The 18,877-nt window shown below is 38.1% G+C and overlaps 1 protein-coding gene across 1 annotated transcript in view; it reads left to right on the top strand.

The window, feature by feature from the left end:
- ANK3 (ankyrin 3) overlaps positions 1–18,877 on the top strand; it is a 382,696-nt gene that overhangs the window by 26,839 nt on the left and 336,980 nt on the right. The gene's annotated exons all lie outside the window — the stretch shown is intronic.

Here is an 18,877-nt window from a genome sequence, read left to right on the forward strand (position 1 = left end):
TCTAATTTTTGAAATTATTTTCCAAATACTCTTGGGTAAATGCTTGAACATCATTGCTACAGAGTATATCACAGTTCTCTGCAGGAAATTTGTCATTTTGATTGACGCAATTTTTTACCAGAGGGGGACATGAGTAAATGCACAGAAACTTCATAAAAGGATTTTTCTAGTACAACAGATTTCTCATTAGATACTCCAGGATCCTGCCCATTGAGAAAATATCAACAAAATATACAACTCAGTTACTTAATGAAAAGCTCTGGATATCTAATAATTGTTACTAGCAGCAATATGAATGTCAGTAGTAGTAAAGGGTGGCTGTCCCACTAAGCTTACATTTGCACGCATTCCAACTACGATTGCACAAAACCAATAACCAATACAGTGTTCTCCATGTGTGGAGTACAGTGCAGTAACATTATGTTTGTTTAGTGAACCACAGGACACTAAGGCAGACAGTATTATTTTTAGACTTAAGATGAATACGTTGGTACTTTAAAGGTCACCTACACCAGTCTGTGGTGTTCTGCACTGAATGGAGTTTGTAGTTTAAAAACATATTTAAAAGAATAATTATGTTGCAGAGCTTTGTCTTATACCATGTGATTTCAGGAAATGAGAAGGGTCTTGAAGAATGGTGATCAGCAGAAACACTTTTACTGTAGTAGGAATTTGGAATTGATCTTAAGGTATTAACATTAATCACCTGTTCTTGTGCTTTTAGACATTAAGCTCTGTTCCGCTGTCTGGTATGTGCCTGCAGGATCACAGCAACAAAGCTTACTGCATAATGACCTGAGGTGATATATTTTTAACCTTCACTGAAACCAGTCAGTTAGTCCTCCTTAGCTGACCTGGCTAAATTAGCAAAGTAAATGTACTTATTTAATCCAATTGCTAATGGTGATTTACCATTGACTTTCTGGGAGGGGGTGGGGGGGGAAGGGTCCCCCCCCCCCCCCCCAAAAAAAAAAACAACCAACAAACCAAAAACCCAAACATAACCCAAACCCCAAACAACAACAAAGAAAATCACGGAGAGGCTGTGTTCAGTTTGTTGCAGTCTATTAATGGTGTAGTTAAAACCTGTGGACTTTAGTCTTTTGTGCCATTTTTCAGCTGAAAGATATGTCTCCTCAAAACCATGGGCAGGTCTATGATAAGCTTATAAAACTTCTGATGATGACCAATAGCTTTAAATTGCTTGGCAGGCTGGATGGTCAGACTCCACGTCAAAACCAGTGAACTGTCTTGTTGAATGTGATGGCTCTTGTGCCTTCTGTATGGCTTTCCTCTCCAGCAGGAGTATGTGTAGAGCTCTCTTTATTTTCTATAAAGAAATATGAATGTGTATATTTATAGTTGTTTTGTGTGTTAAGTTCAGTCCTTCTAGGAAGCAGCAGACTTGCAGTGTGTATGTTGCAAATGCGCAGTAAGGTCTGATGCAAACCAAAATTACTCGATTTGCTGCACACATGGAAACCGTTCTTAGCATGTGCTGTAAGCCTGATGCTTTCTGAAAAGCACAAGACCACTGTACATGCACAGACCAGTGAGGGGAGAATGCATGGAGCAGGGCTTCTCTTAAAGCTCTGCATTTATTGCGCATGGCTAAAAAGTATACTGGCTTGCATTGCCAGCTCCAGTGTGGGACAACAGAATATACATGCTGCTATTGTGTTTAGGGTTTCTTTACTTTTAAATTATCTTAGAATAATGCTTGGATAAGGGTAACTATTTCCCCTTACTTTTATTCTATAACTCTTTCTGTAGAGATCCATATTTTCTTTTGTGAATTATATGGGTAACTTCCCCTTACTCACCAGAAACCAAGCTCATTCCCTGTTTTATTCCTTCATAACACTTTCACCTCTGTGTGTATCTTTCTCTGCCTGCTGTCAGCATGGAAGCATCCTGTTACCATCTTTGCTACTTAACTGCTTCCTCTAAGTTCTGCTCAATGTACTCAGGCCTTTTTGGCAGCGGAGGAAGGAAGCTACTTTAATTTCCTGCACATTTGCTAGAAGCAGTCACCCATTCTATCACCCTTTTCCAGCAATCATTGTATGGTATTATTTTGCCACATTTCACTGATTCAGGTCAAGCAGAATGACTACAAAGATGTATATCTGTTTCCAGACAAGTACTGGAATATAGCCTGAGCACCATGTCCCAGTTATTATTTGTACTTACTGCATTATTTCAAGCATTCTAATATATTTTTTTTTTTCTGCAAGATACTTAGCTTTCTGTGAATAGCTTACTGCTTTTGAAAGATCAAAGGAAAAAATGTGCGTGACTATCATCACCCTTGGTCAATATTTGGTGGATCTTCACAAAAAACTAGTAGAAGGATAAAGTTTAATTTGGTCTATCCTGTTTACAACTCCTCGCTTCACTGTTTCTCTCTCTGCCTGACTGTATTTTACAACTTGTTCATCAAGTATGTAGAATGTGCTACAAACTAATTCCATTTTTAGTTATGTTAAAAAAAAAAAAATCCACCTCTATGCCTTCCTACAAGGCTCTGAATCATATTTGCTAGTACATGGCACCAACACTTCCCCCCCGCCCCAGTGTTTGTAGCAAAGTGTTATAAATCACATGGTACACTTTATAGTGTCATGGGACAGTTGTAATTTTGCTAAATATCACTCTTGTGTGATGTTGCACGGCAGACCTTTCTGTGTATGATGGCAATGCCAGACACTCATCTCAAAACAAATATCCTGGAGCTGGGAGACATATACTAAGAAAAAGTGAAAGAAACCCAAGTCCTGGAGCTACTGGTGGGTGGGTGGTGTTAGTAATTCTGGTGGCAGTGGTTTAGCAGTAGTAGCTTCAAGATATAAAAAGAAAAGGTCTCATATAAACTTGTATAACTTTTGGCTTTTATAATATGTCAGGAACAGAGGAAGCTGAACAAGGTTTTAATTGTATGAAATGCCTTTCTCCTTTTCTCCCACTTATATCAGTTAGTTTAATAAAAGATAATACCTCTTCGGTTTATTGTTGGAGCTTATAACTACATAATGGCTCTGAAGCTGGTATCTTTGGGAAATGAATGAAAAGTGTAGGGGAAAGAATAATTCAATCATTGAATAATAAGTGAAAACAGTAGGAACAGAACTGAACGTTGTCATTTCCACACTTAAGTACAATTTTTGTATTACCAAAATCCTGAGCAAGCATATAGAGATTTGTTTTAAATACATACCTATCTGTGAAAAGGCATGCCATTTAACACTATCCAGTGTTTTCAATCACGCTATAGTTAATTAGAAGATACTTGCCCACATTCAGACATTTTGAGAGTGTATCTTCCCACGACAGCCTAGCACCAACTTGCTCGTAAAAAGATGGTAGTAGAATGTACAAATGGCCAGTAGATGGCATCGAGGCCCCACGGTTGCAGAAACCTCAGCGTGTCAGAATCCCCTATGTGCTCTCGGAGTTGTGGGATCATGTGGCCCGACTGTATTTTTCCACTTTGGATACTTGCATGTTTAGATGCATATCTTGGTATAACACTTAAAATATGCTTGCTTAAACAAGTAGTTCCGAGAGGATGCAATTTTATTCTGAAAAGCTAATCAGGCCCTTATTCGCTCTGGATAGTGACAGATTTTGTGTTTGGGGTTTTTTTGTGTTGGTTTGTGGCCTCTTTTTGTTTTTTTTGGTCCCACTTAATGGTATGCTTTTTATACTGGCTATTGTTTTACAGAACATCGTGTCTAGAAAGTAATAAAACTGCTGCCCTGCTTTAAAGCATATGCTTCTGAGGGCTATTCCCATGTATAATGTCTAAGTGTTTTGCTGAACTGGGTAACTCTGCACTCAAAAGGGTTATAGCTTTGTGTTGTCTCCTATGCTTTTCTTTGCATGCATTTAAACAAGGATATTTGCAAAGGAATGCATTTTGTCTGAAATGCATCACTAATAGGGTTTTAACGTCCTAATGGATAATAGGTGTTGAATGAAACAGTGGGAAGACCCAAGCTCATCTGCTTGTGCCCAAACCTGCGGGTCCTTTCTCTCCCTCTTCCTTCTGAGAAATTCAGTTTGTAAGCCCGTGTTGCTCTTGCATTACTGTCTTGGTCTAAAATGGATACGCTTTAGCTGCAATGAAGAAAACAATTCTAAATACCTCTTTCCTTTTTTTTGGTGATACAGATTGTGTCTAAGTAGGGGCAGTATTAGCTCTTTGTTCTGTCTGCAGCGTGTTATGTATGGCTCCCCTAGCTGGCCTTTCTCTGATAATTGATCCTTCCTTTCAGCATTTAATCAGTTTAGCAGGTTCAAGTACCATCACTCACATTTATGACTGGTCCTGAAGACAGCTATTCAATACCTGTAGTATGAGAAGGGGAAAAAAACCTAAGAGGTCATCACAAACTAAGTAACTATATAAACTGAGTAGAGGGAGTTTAAAAAAAAAAAAAATGTAGAAAGTTGTCAGTTCTTTTTACCAGGAAAGACAAAATAAGTAATAGGGTGGGAAGAATTAAGAAGATTTAAGGCTTTAATAGTTCATACTGACTGGAGCAGATTTTAAGGTGTATTTCTTAAATGGAACACATGGGACTTTCCAGACCTTCCAGGAGATGAGACCTTTTTAATTGTTGTTAGAATTCTCAGTTACGTAGAGAGGAATTACTCGGACACCCTGAATTTGCTATGTTTGGGAAAAGGCATCTTGTTAATGTTCGTAACTTGCCTTGCTTTCCTGACTGCCATCTTTAGCAGGGCTGCAAGTCCTTTTTGTATAAGAGAAGTCCTTTTGTTTTCCAGAGTAATGCAGAGAAGTCCACAGACCACTGTCCCACACTGGTCACATTGTCCATGTGCATCCCACATATGCAAGGCTGCTCTTCTGTGTGTATATGCTGTGGCTCACAAGAAAAGTGATAAGTAGGTGCAATAGTATTTCGAATATGTGGGCTTGGAAAAAGGCATATCTAAGAAGCACTGTCCTGCATGTATATGGGCCAAGTGGATTTTCAAATGAGCTCCTAATGTTCTTCACGTAAAAGAATTGAAATGAATAGTACATGGTGGTGTGTGGTTTGCATGTGTTGTGTATGCTCGGTGCAATGAGGTGGGAGAGGGTCAAAAGGTTCCTGACAGAGGAATTGTGTAAATTTTGCTTTATATACAGCATAACTACTAACTATTACTTGGCATCTATTATTGTGAAGAAATAGAAAGTTCAGATATGTATCTAGGCCTCCAGCACCAGACATGCAGAAATTATTGGCTCCTCTTAGGACAGCTGTATCCATTGATTCAATGTTCTGAGTTCATCACTTAGTGCCTATCTTAGGCTGCTAAACCATTAGTGTGAACAAAGACTTTCTATGCGTCAGATCAGGGAACATAAAGCAGTCCCAAAGAAAGAGGATTGCAAGAGAACAAGTGTGACAAATCTCAGCTTGGGGGGGGACCAACCCAAAATATTAATGGAAAAACAGGGATTAGAATAAAAGAGTAGTCCCTGCCACACACGTGTAGGTGTGCTGTTGTATAATCTTGTAATTTAATGCAAATCTATTTGCCTACCTTGATAGTCAGCTCCTGTTAAAACTAGATCTCTAAGTGCTGCCAGAAGAAAGGCTGGGTTGTATATTGGACACTGTAGTATTTAGTGGAATTAAAATAGTTAGAAATGAATAACTGGAGTTAGTCCTGTGCAACCAGGTTAGATGCAAGAAGACAAATTTTGCACTGAGTAATGTTGTGTGTTATCACAAAAATAATGCAAGCTCTGTTCCTCTATGGAAAACTTGGTTGCCTGAAGGTCCGCTATGGGTTATGTTTGTTGTAATTTGTTAATCTGCAGTCTGTTAAACTGCTTAAAAAAGCACTTTGCCTTTTTTCTTTTTGTTTGTGCCTTAATTGAAGGTTATGAAAAAAAATGTTCATTTAATGTGATAAATTTTTTTTTTGTCCTGTGATATTATTTCAAGGAAATACATCCTAAATTCAGTACCAGAGCCATGGTCTGCATTTTGTGTTGCTATTTCATCCCACACCTTTTCCTCAGATCTCTCCAAACATGCTAGTTAACGTGTTTGAGATTCGCTGAAAGCTTTTAATGTGATCACGGCCAGTGCTTACACTAATCTGATAATGCTGACTGTGATTACATTGGTTTAATATTATGTGTTTGCATGCATGTATGCAGTCCATCATGGCCACAGCCAGCAGTATTTGGAAACAGAAGAGGGATTTGTCAGAGATTAGTCCAGGTTAGTCTTGTGTTGTAGATTACACTGCTGCTGAGATATATCTATTCCGTAACACTTTGGCCCCGGGTGAAGAAAGTCTTTCCAGCTTACTTTTTGACATTCCTGCAGCAAACTGGAGAAGGACTTGTGTTTTGGTTACAGCTGTGAGATAATTCTCTGGGGAATGCAGACCTTTCCCCCACCCCATATCTTGTGGAATTCCTAAGTGTGTGTACTTGTTCCTTCTGGCCTCTACAAACTGAAAGTAAATTAGAAGATGGGCGAGTATATCTGATGCATGTGATCTAGGTCAGAAGGATAACTTCTGTCATGTGGGGCTGCTTCTTCTAGGCTTGAGAAGATTTACTGAAGGGACAGTGGTTTGGGGTTTTTACCGCTGGGATAGCAGCAGTTGTTGCAGTCACTCGAAAGCAGTGAGAATCTGGCCCCTGAGAAGCTCTGCAACCATGAAGCTATTGTGAAACATCTTTATACAAATCACATTTCTTGATACTGACTATACTGACTGTCTCTACTGCTGACCTCAGTGCTCTGTCATTTAGGAAATGCAACAGTTGACCTATTTACACCTGGAGGATGGCTAATTAAATCCGTATTCCAGATCATATTTGGGATGCTCTTTCATGGATGTTGATGGAGAGAAGAAAATAAATCTTATATCTAACACCTGATTTTTGTATTTTTAAGCAGGAGCTCATGCAAGAAGGCCTAGGTTATAAAAGCAAATAGCGAGTAAAAATCTTAGATACAACTACCTTTGGTTTCTCCACTGCTGGTGTGAGCTGAATCCTGGCACTTGTGGTCCCTGGGAGGTCTTCTGTGACCTAAAATTTTGTTGTCTCTTGATGCAACTTGTCACCTGTAGTGCTCCTGGGACAAGCAGCACTGGCTTTCCAGCTGGTGCCGCCTCTCTTTTAAATGATAGGCGGTTGCTGGCAGGGTATTTGGAAGTGTCTTAGATTTTGGTAATTTGTGTAAAATATCTAGAAAGTGCCCTGAAATTCATCTTTATAGAGTGTATTTAAAAAAAAAAAAGTGCCAGATGTCACTTAACTGATAATTTTATCACTTTTAATGCCAACATTTTGTTCTGCTATGTAACTTTTAACAGTGGATACTTTTTCTATAAACAAATAAATGAAAAACACTGCTCATGCATTGGATTACTGGAACATTCTTATAAAGTAACAGGGATCTCTTGTCGTGAGCCTTTTCTGAAGTACCAAAGCAGTGCTTTCTGTCCTTGCAACAGGAATTGCAGTAGTTGCCATATGGAGAACAGATACATGCTCAACACAGTATTCTGCATGGGGGAAGAACAGCACCTTTTTGGTGGACGTAGAATGCACCGAGCATTGTGTACCGATAACTCTGTTACATCATGGGCTGACGACAGTGTTTATGTGCAAGATGATGCAAACGTTAGATGCGTTGACTACAGATTTTTTTTTTGTCTTTTGTGGAATTGAACTTCAACCCTAGCATTGCCTTGAAATAGCATTTTCCATTTATACAACAGCTATATAATTTACACTTTGCAATACTGCCACATATGTAACATTTTGCAGGGCTCCAAAAACCATCGAATCTCGCACAGAAAATGTACAAATGTATTTATAGTTTTTGTTATAAATGATACATGAAATATTTGGTCTCCAGACATCTTGTCTTCAGCTTCGCGTTGCCATGGGCACTCATTAGTATTCCAGGGAGGCCTGGTTGTCATGGCAAAGTGTGTAGCTGTACCGTGTTCCCATGGCAACCTCCACCATTATGTACCTTCAGCAGATCTGCTAGCAAATCTGTTTGGGTAAATCTAAGATGATCTTGTGGTAGCATTAATGTTTTAAATAACATTACCATCTTGTCTCTAGGTGATTAGCATTGCAAATGTCTTCCATGTGTTAATATGGACCATTGGGTCAGTATAACACAGTGCAGTTTTGGACTTCGGGAAAACTGTTTTCAAAAAGCAGCAGCAGCAGGGGGATAGCTCGACCCCTAAAGAGATTAAAATAAAATTGTGGTTTGAAGCTGTTTACATTTTTCACATGTTCTTTTGTGTGTCTGGATCTGAAATGGAAACATTTCTCAGCTTGTACCTCCTGCCTTGAATGACCTTCAGCAGTAGCAACCTTTCTATGTACATCTATCTAAGTGCATGTGAGAGAGTTTTGGTCTTTGAACCTCTTTTCTTTTTTTTTTTTTTTTTTTTTTTTTTTGGAAGAGAAAGCAAATTACCTGCTGGCACACAGCTTGCTGTGGCTTGCTTAGGGAGCAAGGTATTACTGCTGGTGGGGAACAGTACTGTAGATGGTTACCTTTTGGATCAGTAAAGTTTTCTACCTATTGCTGGAGAATTTGTTTTGATGTTGGAGATGTTTAGAAATGCGGTAGACAAATTAACATCTGTCAGCTCCTTGCTAATGACAAGCTGTTTACTTGTCTTAAATCTTGTTCTCCATTCATACTTTTTTTTGTTTATGTAATGTACCCAGTCAAGGAGCTGATGAAAAAGCCGTGGTTTTTTTTTTTTTTTGAAATGCTCTAACAGCTGTGGAGTGCTATGCATTCAGAAGTGGAATATGCCTATGAAGCCTGTTTAGACAGGACAGCTTGATTGACCCCTGTACAGAGCCCCACCCAGTGTCTGTTGTTCAGTTGTAGAAAAGAACTAGAAAAATATACAATTGCATGGAATGTAGACATCTGTCCAATTTTTTAAATCAAATATCAAGAAATGATAATGCAGTATCACTGAGAAGTGGTGACTTGACACATCTGGGAGAATTTCATTATGCTTAGCCATAAAACATAAGGCTTTCTGCAGCCTTAGAGGGTATGTTAATTCTGTCATGGTTCTGATTGTTTCCTTGTTGTGGTTAGCAGATAAAGATAGTGACTTAAAACAAACAAAACTTTTTCAATCAAATTATTTAAAGATTTAAGCATTAGAAATCACTTTATCAGCTCAAATCCTTATTCTTTTGCTTCAAGTTGATAAAGTGGGTTTGCACAGATCCCTTGGCCTCTTTCCCAACTGCATTTAGAATTTCAGATATTTCTTGGAGTCCTTTTTCTGTAAGCTGTTTCACTTTTCAGATGTCTCTGCTGAAGAAGACTTTTTTGATACCCTTGCATAAAGAACACCACGAACTTAAATGTCAATTGATAATCAAACAACCGAGTTATGTTTTCAAGCAGCGCTGTCTTTCACCATACTGAAAGCTGACAGCCTGAAAAGCTAATGCTTTTTCTTCTCTACATTTCTTCAAATTGGGTTTGCTTTCAAATTGAGTCAGACTGCATGGCCTGAATCACATCGGTACTTCTGAAAATGCTGTCTCACAATACTCTTAAACTTGAATAAGAGCAGCATACTTTTAAGCACTTGGTTAAAAAAAGAAATATACTGTTTGAGGGGAAAAGAATGTACTTTTATAAATTTGTTAATACTTTTTAAAAATATCTTTTTATTTCAACATTGGTGCAGTTTTATTTTGCAATGGCTTAAGAATCTCTTCCAGTAAGCGGCTGCTAGCTTTGTTTAATAATTGGAATTTGTATGTAGGTGCAGCAACAGTTAAACACGTGGCTTCTTTGAGTCGATGAGAGTGAAGATGAGTATCTGCAATGGCCAGGACAGGCTTTCTTTTTGTCCTGATTACCATTGATTCTTCATGGAGTCCTTTCGTATTCTAGGTAGATTTTTTTTTTTTTCCTGGTATAAAAGGAAAAGGATTTTTTTATAACACTGACTTGTAAAAAAAGTAAAAGCAGGAGGTGCAGGATGATTAATCTGCGCAGTGAAGAGCTGTGCTAATATGAGCAGACATTTAAGCAGCTTTTTTATATAAATCTAGAACTGAGCAGAAAAAAGTGATGGGAAGCTCATTTTCATGTATTTTGTTTTCTGTCTATCACTTTCTTTTCCTCAGTGACTGGCAAACTAGTTTAGAGAAATTAAGAATAACTGATGGAAATCTGGAAACAAATGCTTTTAAAGGAATTGAAACTGCGGAATACATTGCCAGAATTGCACTGAAGCTGTGGGAGTTTTTAGCTGGCATCACCTGCTGCAACACTTTTACTCTACCTCTGTACCTTGCCAATGTTGGGTTTGGGAGGGTATTTCTATTTGTTTCTTTCTATCCTTTATATTTAGTCCCAGTTAGATTAAGAAGAGGGAGGATACAGGAGGAGAGGATAAGACTTCTCGGTCATCCTCATAGGTACAGAAACACAAAAATCCCAAGAGACACTTGACTGTAGCCTGCAGTTTTGGTGTTTGTAGTTCAGAAGATGAAAACACTACTCAAGCTTGGAGCTTTACTGAAGAGAGCTTTGGCAGGTTTCTTCATTTTCTGTCAGAAATGCCAAGAGCACACTCAGGGTCTGCCCGTGGAGGGCCTTTCCCTCAAGCACTGGAATTCATGTACGTATGAAAAGGAGAGTCCAAAATATCTGACACGATATAAGAATGTGTTGCACTTCAACGTGCATTCTCGTGCCCTTAACCTAACCTTGCAAGCATAGCTGATGCTTGGCTATTTGGAAATTTATTGCCTGTGATCTTTTACATAGAAATGTAACAGTTGCATAACTGAATAACCCAAGCTATTGCCTATAACTTTAAATTCTGAGTTTTGTTTTTCTTCTTGTCAACTGGAACAATATATTGAAAGCAAAAATTAGTCTTAAAAAATTTTAGTCTGTAGGTGGTTCATAAGCAATTGGTTTGAAGTGCTTGCTCAGAGTATGAACAATTCTTGTAGAATGATCCCATTCTCTACCAGGAAGAATATAACCCTTAAGTGTTCACATGAAAAGTCAAATTTAAGTTACATAAACTTTTTGAATAGCCTATCATGATCACTTTAATTGTCATTGCAGTTAACTCTTGTTTTTTTGTAGTAATCAGCTGTGAAGGTACAGACATATGTGTGCCAAGTAAACCTGTTACAAGCATATGATGTGAACGCTTTTTATGCACTCTTTATCCACTTCCAGTATTGGCAAGTATCCTATTGCTGAATGTACTAATGATGACATTTCTTCATCAACACTTTCTTCATCAATTAAGTATTAATACAACCATAAGTGTGGTGACTGTTGGTAGAATAACAGATGAGATCAGTAACTCTTTATGTAGCCCATTTGGGGACAGTAGAGTACAAAACATGTCTGTCCAGGTTACTGTTAAAGAGAGGGAAGTGACATAGTTGTCAGTTCCATGATTTGAACTTGGAAGCCTCTTTAGGTAAGTCATGGATGTAGCTGATAGTTATACGTGACCAGGACATTATCCAGATCTTTGACAGAAGTGCTCAGCATTCAGTTGTGGCTTGTTTGTTTGTCAAGCCATTTTCTGGGGTTTATTTTGGCTTTTCCTGATTTTTTTTTTTCTTCCCCCACAGCAATGAATGAACCATGGGCTTTATTCCTTTCATATCTAAATACAGAGATTTCTGTTGATAGGGGTACAGGGTTAATTTTTGAAATTAGACGCAGTCCATTAACATGCTAGGTGAGCTCTTTCTTTTAATATAAATGTTAGGATTTTATGCATGGGCGAGGGGGAAGGAGTTTGGTAAAACAAATCCTGTGCAATGATACCCATGGAATTCTGCGTTTGCCACTGTTTTTGCTGTCCTAATATTGATGATACTCTCATACAAGTTCATTTTGAGTAGAAGCTAATTATTCTTTTCTGAAAAATATTTGAAGCAAATTGTGTGGCATGAGATGACTTTGATTTATTTTCACCATTCTGGATGCTATAAGTTATTAGCATTTAAAAATAGCAAGTATGAATCTAAACAATATCTGGTATACTTATTAGGAGCTTTCTCATTAGCTATTAATTAGTATGTCAGTAATTGCAATGAAATATTAAACTGGATGCTGAGCCTGCTTACGGGTCTTTAACTTTGCAAACATGTGGCTTGTCTAATACACAGAGAACTTCTGTACAAATTATTACTGCATAGGAAGGCAACATCTTGAATATTGAAAGGAATTTTTCTTTTTTAGTTGAGCAATTAAATTCAAGCTAATAGCATGTTCTGTTGTTGTTGACATACTGGAGCTGTAAAATGAGGAAAGAGAAAAAAGCACGGCTCAAACCAACTCGGACAGCTTAAACCATATAACATGCTAGAAATGCAATCTTGTAATATGTTAAAAAAGGAGTATTATATGCATGTATTATTATTATGATACTGGGAGAGAAGTTACTGTTTGTCTTCATAATATTTTTATTTAAGAGAAAATTCTTTTTGTTAGTAAAGTGCTAATTAAGATGATATTGTCATTTCACCAATAGTCAAGATACTTCTTGTGTTTAAAAAAGTCTTGTTACAATGCAAGTTAAAAGATAGACGTCAACAACTGTAAGTACTGGCTAGTATAGGGGTGTCTCTAGTGTCACTTCAGGTGCTTTGGGTGGTCTCCCAGATGACCACACCTGAGACAGGAAATTATTTTTCCTGAACCTGTGACCTGAACAAACCAGGTTCTCATTAAGTCTTTACTGGGATGAGATAAAAAGTGTGGCTTGCATCGGAGATGATGACAAAAATGAAATAATTTCAAACACTTGGACTTCAGACTCCGACTTTTGTGGAAGTGTTCTGCTCTGTATGTATGGAGGAACAGAAGGGCTTAGTCCTGGTCATAAAGGAAAGGATTGAGGGTTTCTGCTATTGATTAGCATGCAGTAATCTAGAGAGAATTCAGAAAATGGGTGACTCATCTTTGTAACTTTGATATGTATCTCCAGCAACAGTGGTGTGTTCAACAGTGGTGGCTGAGTGAAAATCCTCTGCATTCTGCCGTTGTGGCAGTAGTTGCAGACTTGCGTACATGTGGCAGAGGAGCAATGCTTTGAAGCTGGCCTTCAGAATGCTGCCTGTGCCAAAGACAGCCTTAATAGGATTGGCATCTCTGATTCCAACCGGTGGTGGCTGCAGTACGTGCCTTTCCAACATCGTGGTTTTAACCCTTTCTTAAGGTGAAGCATGTTTACAGACATACACTGGGAGTGATTATAATCTTGCAGGACTCCTGCTTTAAAGCAGTGCTAAGCTGCATCGTGGAGGCATCTCTATATCTGTGAGAGAGAATAATCATATGAGGGTTGGTTTTTTTGTTGCTGAGATAACCCTGAAAGCTGAGCAAGGATGTGACTTCTGTCTGGTAGCCAACTACAGCATATGCTCTGTTGGTTCTGGAGCTAGCATCGCTCTTTTGAACTACGTAGACAAGCTGGGGTCTTTACTGCTTTGGCAGATAGCTGAGTCAAAACCAGTGTTGATCTGCTCACGTGTGCTGCAGCATTCTGTCGAAAGCAGTGTGAGTGCAGCAGCATGTGGCACAGGTAAGCAAGGCAGACACACGCTGTACAAGCATACTAGCACAACTGGGAGGTAGTTGCACATCTTGAAGGGGTCAGCTCAAAAAAAGAAAACATTTTCTGCTGTTTCAATATCATCCTTCAGTGTATTTTTTTTCTCTAGAAGAATGCTCTGAATAAAAGGCAGTTTTGAAATAGGAATAGGGAAGGACAGTATGTGGAAATGTGTCCAGCTATAGGACCTGAGGTATTGGATGTGACCTGCATAAATTAAATATTATGCAATGCTTCTATCCTCTAATAAGTGGGAACCTAGAAATAGAAATATGAATGTTGCCCCTACTTACCACTTGCAGAGAATTCTCCTTTAGTCTAAGTCTGGGACAGCAATGAAAGGAGGTTGTTCCCTTTGGGAATCGAGCCCTTTATTCAAAATGTAGTTCAGCAATTGAGCTAAAGAAGAATATCCATTAGCTAGCAGTAATAGCACTTGTATCCCCTTTGCTGGAGTCTAGCTACTAAATGGCAAGACATTAAAATGCTACAAAAGCCTGTGTTGAAATGGGACTAGGTACATCATTTAAACATTTAAAACGTACCAGTTCTGAGTGACAGAGAGCTCCTCAGAATTCATACATCAGCTGAAGGCACTGCTACCAATTTATAGGGAAAATAGTAATTTTCTGTAAAATATGCAAATTTTTCTGAAAGAATTGCTAATACATCTATGCCTGTTTTCTGTATCTTAGTTAATTGTGTTAAAGTGTGTGATAGGACTAACCTAAGCCCCTGAGACTCCCATGTGATTTCTGCACAAAGAATGTGGTGAGTGAGAGGCTGTACAGGACTGGAAGGTGCATTCCTGAGAAAAGGCATTCTCGGGAATATTGAAACATCTCCTGGTGATGTTACACTGTTAGCTTTTTAATATTTCTGAAATGCAGAAGCAGTAAGTCAAAAGAGTGTCTAAAACTCCAGCATAAAAATTAAATAAAAATATTGTTCTACCAACAATACAGACAAATATTTTGTTTAATTTGAATCAGTACTGAAAGTGATGAATATTTTTCTTGTCTGTGTCTTAAAAAGGTGAAGCTTTGGAAGCCTGTGACCAAATTGGTCTTCTCATGATTGGATTGGCAAAACTTTTACGTGTGGCTATGTGTATTGTCGTGTTTTGTTCAAGCTGTAAAACAACCCTTAGTTTTATATCCTTTTTCTCCTTCTCTCTCGTGAGAACTGTTGGGTGGAGTCCATACAGTCCAGCTCAGTGTTTTGGAGAATGCAGAAAATAAGTTTCTACCTCAGTGTGAGAGACTGAACGGACTCCTACTGTTGCTGAAAGTATTTAGATTGGTTTGCATATCATTAGCTAGTACTTACTGGTCACCACATTGCTGACTGCCCTGTAATAATGCCCTTTCTGCTGCTGTTGGTATCCTGTGATTCTCTCTGGCAACTCATTAGACCAAATAATTCTGTCTCATAACAGGTCTTTTGTATTAACTGCCTGATGTATTGCCAAGGCAGGTTTCGTTGAAGAATGTATGGAAGTTTGGTAGGGCCCCAAATTTTTGTCCCCGAGATCTTCTGTTTATGTTTTCATTGATATTCCAGTCTAACTGGTAGTGGCTGGCAGGTACAGGAGTCATAGCAACTGTTCCAGGTAACTGGAAACCTCTGATATTTCTAATCCTTTCTCTTCATGGAGCAAATGACAGGGTAGACCTTGTTTGTGATGCTTAACGTGGAGCAAAATTCTCTAAAGCTGGAAAGTGATTAAATTTCATTCCTCAAAAATGCTGCTCACAGTACCCGAAAATGTACCCTAACATTTTCACTGTTATTCTAGAATTACAGGTGCTCTTTCATAAATATCAACCTAAAATCAGTATTGCACAAAACAGCATACACAACTGTGTGTACATCTATATGCACATAGAAACATTTCATTTAGACACATGCACACGCATGTATTAGAGCACAACTCAATGGAATAATCGTGGGCATAAACTTGTACTGTGATGCTTTCCCTTAACCATCTGCTGCCAAGTATTTCCATGGAGGCCAGGATGCTCTACATCTGTATTCTGTCAAACTCTGCTTGTATATTAGATAAGACACACAAGGACCTGCGGAAAGAACTGAGTGTTTTAGTACTGTCATTTACAGAAACTTCAATGTAGCCTGAAAGTAAATGGATGAGAAAATGAATCAAGAGCAAGAAGAGCCTAGCTTATTAAAAATGCCATCGTTCAGAGGACTCCTTGTACCTTACAGGTACTCTTGTGTTTATGGAAAGTACAGATATATTCCACTTCTCCCCTCACCACAAATCTACAACCCAAATCCCTCAACTTCTAATTTGTCAGAAAAGATTTCATAGATGTCTGAATGTGATAATGCTGGGAACCTGGATTATAAAGTTCAAGAGTCGTTGTCAAAGACAGACCTTTTCTCCTAATGCAAATTCTGATATACCTGACCTACCTGTGGAGTCTAAGAAACATGGTGAAGAGCTAAGCTGCAAAGTATTCTTGTCCTTTTGGCCACTGCAGACACAGTGACAATTTGTTGCTCCATCACCAATGCTCCAAGGATTGACTTGCTTGGTTTTGGTGAGCCACAACTCTTCAGTGACCAGAATCTTGTCTAGGGATACAAACATATCTACTATATAAGCATTTCATTACTTCTTTATGTATTTTACCATGCAGTCCATTGTTATTTCTTTTATTAGGCCGCAGTCATAATTCTTTAATTACTGGATTCCTTTACCTACATGCCAAGTATGCAGAAGAGCTCCAGTGCTCACATCAGTGAGATGTTTGTACTAACTAGCTAGTTAAATTCATGTTATATATTCCCTAAGTGCTACGGGGGAATGTTTCTCCTCCCTCTGTAGATTCTCTTTACAATACCATAGGCATTACAGTATCACACATTACAGAAAACTGCACAGATTGCACAGACTACAGAAAATACTGATTACTGGACTCTTGTCTAGCTGTCTTGATTTTTCTCATGCTTTCCATCATGCGGATTGCAAAGATACAGCAATTACCCTTCATGTCTTTCCAGTCTTTTGTAGCATTTCTTCCAGTTCCATGGAAATTGGTCAAGAATTTAGTGCTTTTAGCTGGTCTGTAATTTGTTCTCAAATCTAATGTGCTGCTTAGTTTACAAAAAACTGTAATAACTGCCAAAGCAACATATGCGAGTGACATGAACAGTATTGTAGTAAGCAGCTAGCTACACTAGCATCTTAATTCATCACTTGGTATGGGAGAGTGACAGTTTAGCATATGGCTAATCTCTTCAGATGCTGGTTTGTTATTTCAGATATATTTAGGACTATTTAATTCTTCCAGTTGGGAAGTAGATTGGGTTTGTAAAACAACTTCTCCTTGAGCTTTTTGACCATTTTTTGATGGTGTTCAGATCTCATAAAGTTAGAGCCATGACTGAATTAAAGTTGCTCTTTCTACACTGTGAGACACTGGCAAAGTGGAAACATGAATTATTCACTAGGGATTGTGAAGACCTCTTCAGGTACATTAAGGATGGATTGTTGAGTGATCTGTGTAAATGTTTTGCATAACTTATGAATTAGAACCGGAACAGTATTTACAGAGACAGAACGCATTGTTTGTTTAGAATTATGGCCAAATAATTACTGAACTGGAAGGTGCTTTGACTTTATGGTAAGAAAATTTAATGAATCATTGAACAATGCTATTTGGGGGTTTTTGTGTGTGGTGGTTTTTTTTGTTTGTTTGTTTTTTTTTTACTGCTTATTAGTAATGTGTTTTGTGTTCAAGTTAAATCTTGGAATGAGAACTTGAGAGACTTATGATGTGAAAATATTTTATTCTTTGTTACTGGGGTTATTGGACAGAATGCATTTATTTGGGAAAGGAAATACTCTGAACTATTTGGATTTTCATATACTATGCAGAAAATTACCTGAGCTTTATACAGATACTGTTAACAATTCATTCTGAATTCTCACTGTTAAAAAAAAATAAATAAAATTGTTGCTTTCCTGCTGTGACCAAAACCAAAAGCAAGTGTGTATATCTCTTGAGCTTAGTTTCTCACAGGGATTTTAAGTAACTTGTATAAGAACGGTAGAAAATAAGCAATTCTAAGCAGTGCTCTTTCAGTGGGGCTGTTTTGGTAATAAAGGTGGTAATCTTGCTTAGTTGATATTCAATCTGGGCAGTCAGTGACAGTACAAGAATACAGTCATTTCAACTAAATTTTGTGATATTACATGTTTTATTCATAAAGAAAGCAGAGATGTGGCTGCAATTTAAAGATTAGTTAAATGTGTTGTAATGGCTATGGAAATTAAGCACCTCAAAGTGAGCAACTGTTCTGTGGAAAGACATACTATTAAAAAAAAAAAAACAAACCACAACAACAAAACAAAACACACCATAAAAACAAAAAATACCCCCCCAACCAACAACAACAACAAAAAAAACCCCCAAACAACTTCTGCAATCAAAAAAATTTACTTTTCACGTTATCTGGGCCAATCAAATACACCTCTTTACATCTCAAATTTGAGAGAGCAAGCAGATTAATGTTCTTTACTGGAGTCCTGTTGGCATTCTTACTTTTTCAGTTCTTACGTTTTCTTGTATTTTGAGCCAGCGAGTTGAGACTGATGGACTTCCGTGAAAAGCCAGTGTTTCGTTAGATTGGCAGGTTCAACTTCCTGCTTTTTCACCTGAAGAACTGAATGGTTGGATAGTCCTAACTCTGTAGAGATCGAAGAAAAATTCTGGGGACTTGTGTCATAACTTCATGAAATCTGCTTGGCCGCTTTCTTGACCCCTGCCAAGAAGTCATTGTTTACGTAGTCATGTCTTTCACTGCTTTCTTTATTGAAAAGCATTTGGTTAAGCACTGTGGGTGGCACCTCAAATGCAAAGCCACCAAGGTGCTTAAAACTAAACTGTGGTGAAGAACACGATCTATCTCTGTTCTTGTTATTTTCCAAGTAGATGAAGAGGATATCTTGACTGGTTTGTTTTTTTCTTTCCCCCCATAGGCTTCATCTTGCAGTTTCTTTGCCTATCTAGGTTTTGGCAGAACGGGAGGGATGTCATGCTCTTGGTGCTTTGCAGGCTTTTGGTTTGCCATTTCCTTCTGCCCCATGTCTCAATATTTCACAGCCTTTTTTTTTTTTTTTTTTTTTTTCAGTTTTTGAGGGACTCAATCTTTTGCCCCATGACAATGCACGGATCTGTTTAGAAAAACTATA

This window comes from Nipponia nippon, unplaced genomic scaffold, assembly GCF_047370975.1.
Source record: "Nipponia nippon isolate SJK-2023a ecotype South Korea unplaced genomic scaffold, ASM4737097v1 scaffold_3, whole genome shotgun sequence".
Classification (NCBI taxonomy): Eukaryota; Metazoa; Chordata; class Aves; order Pelecaniformes; family Threskiornithidae; genus Nipponia; species Nipponia nippon.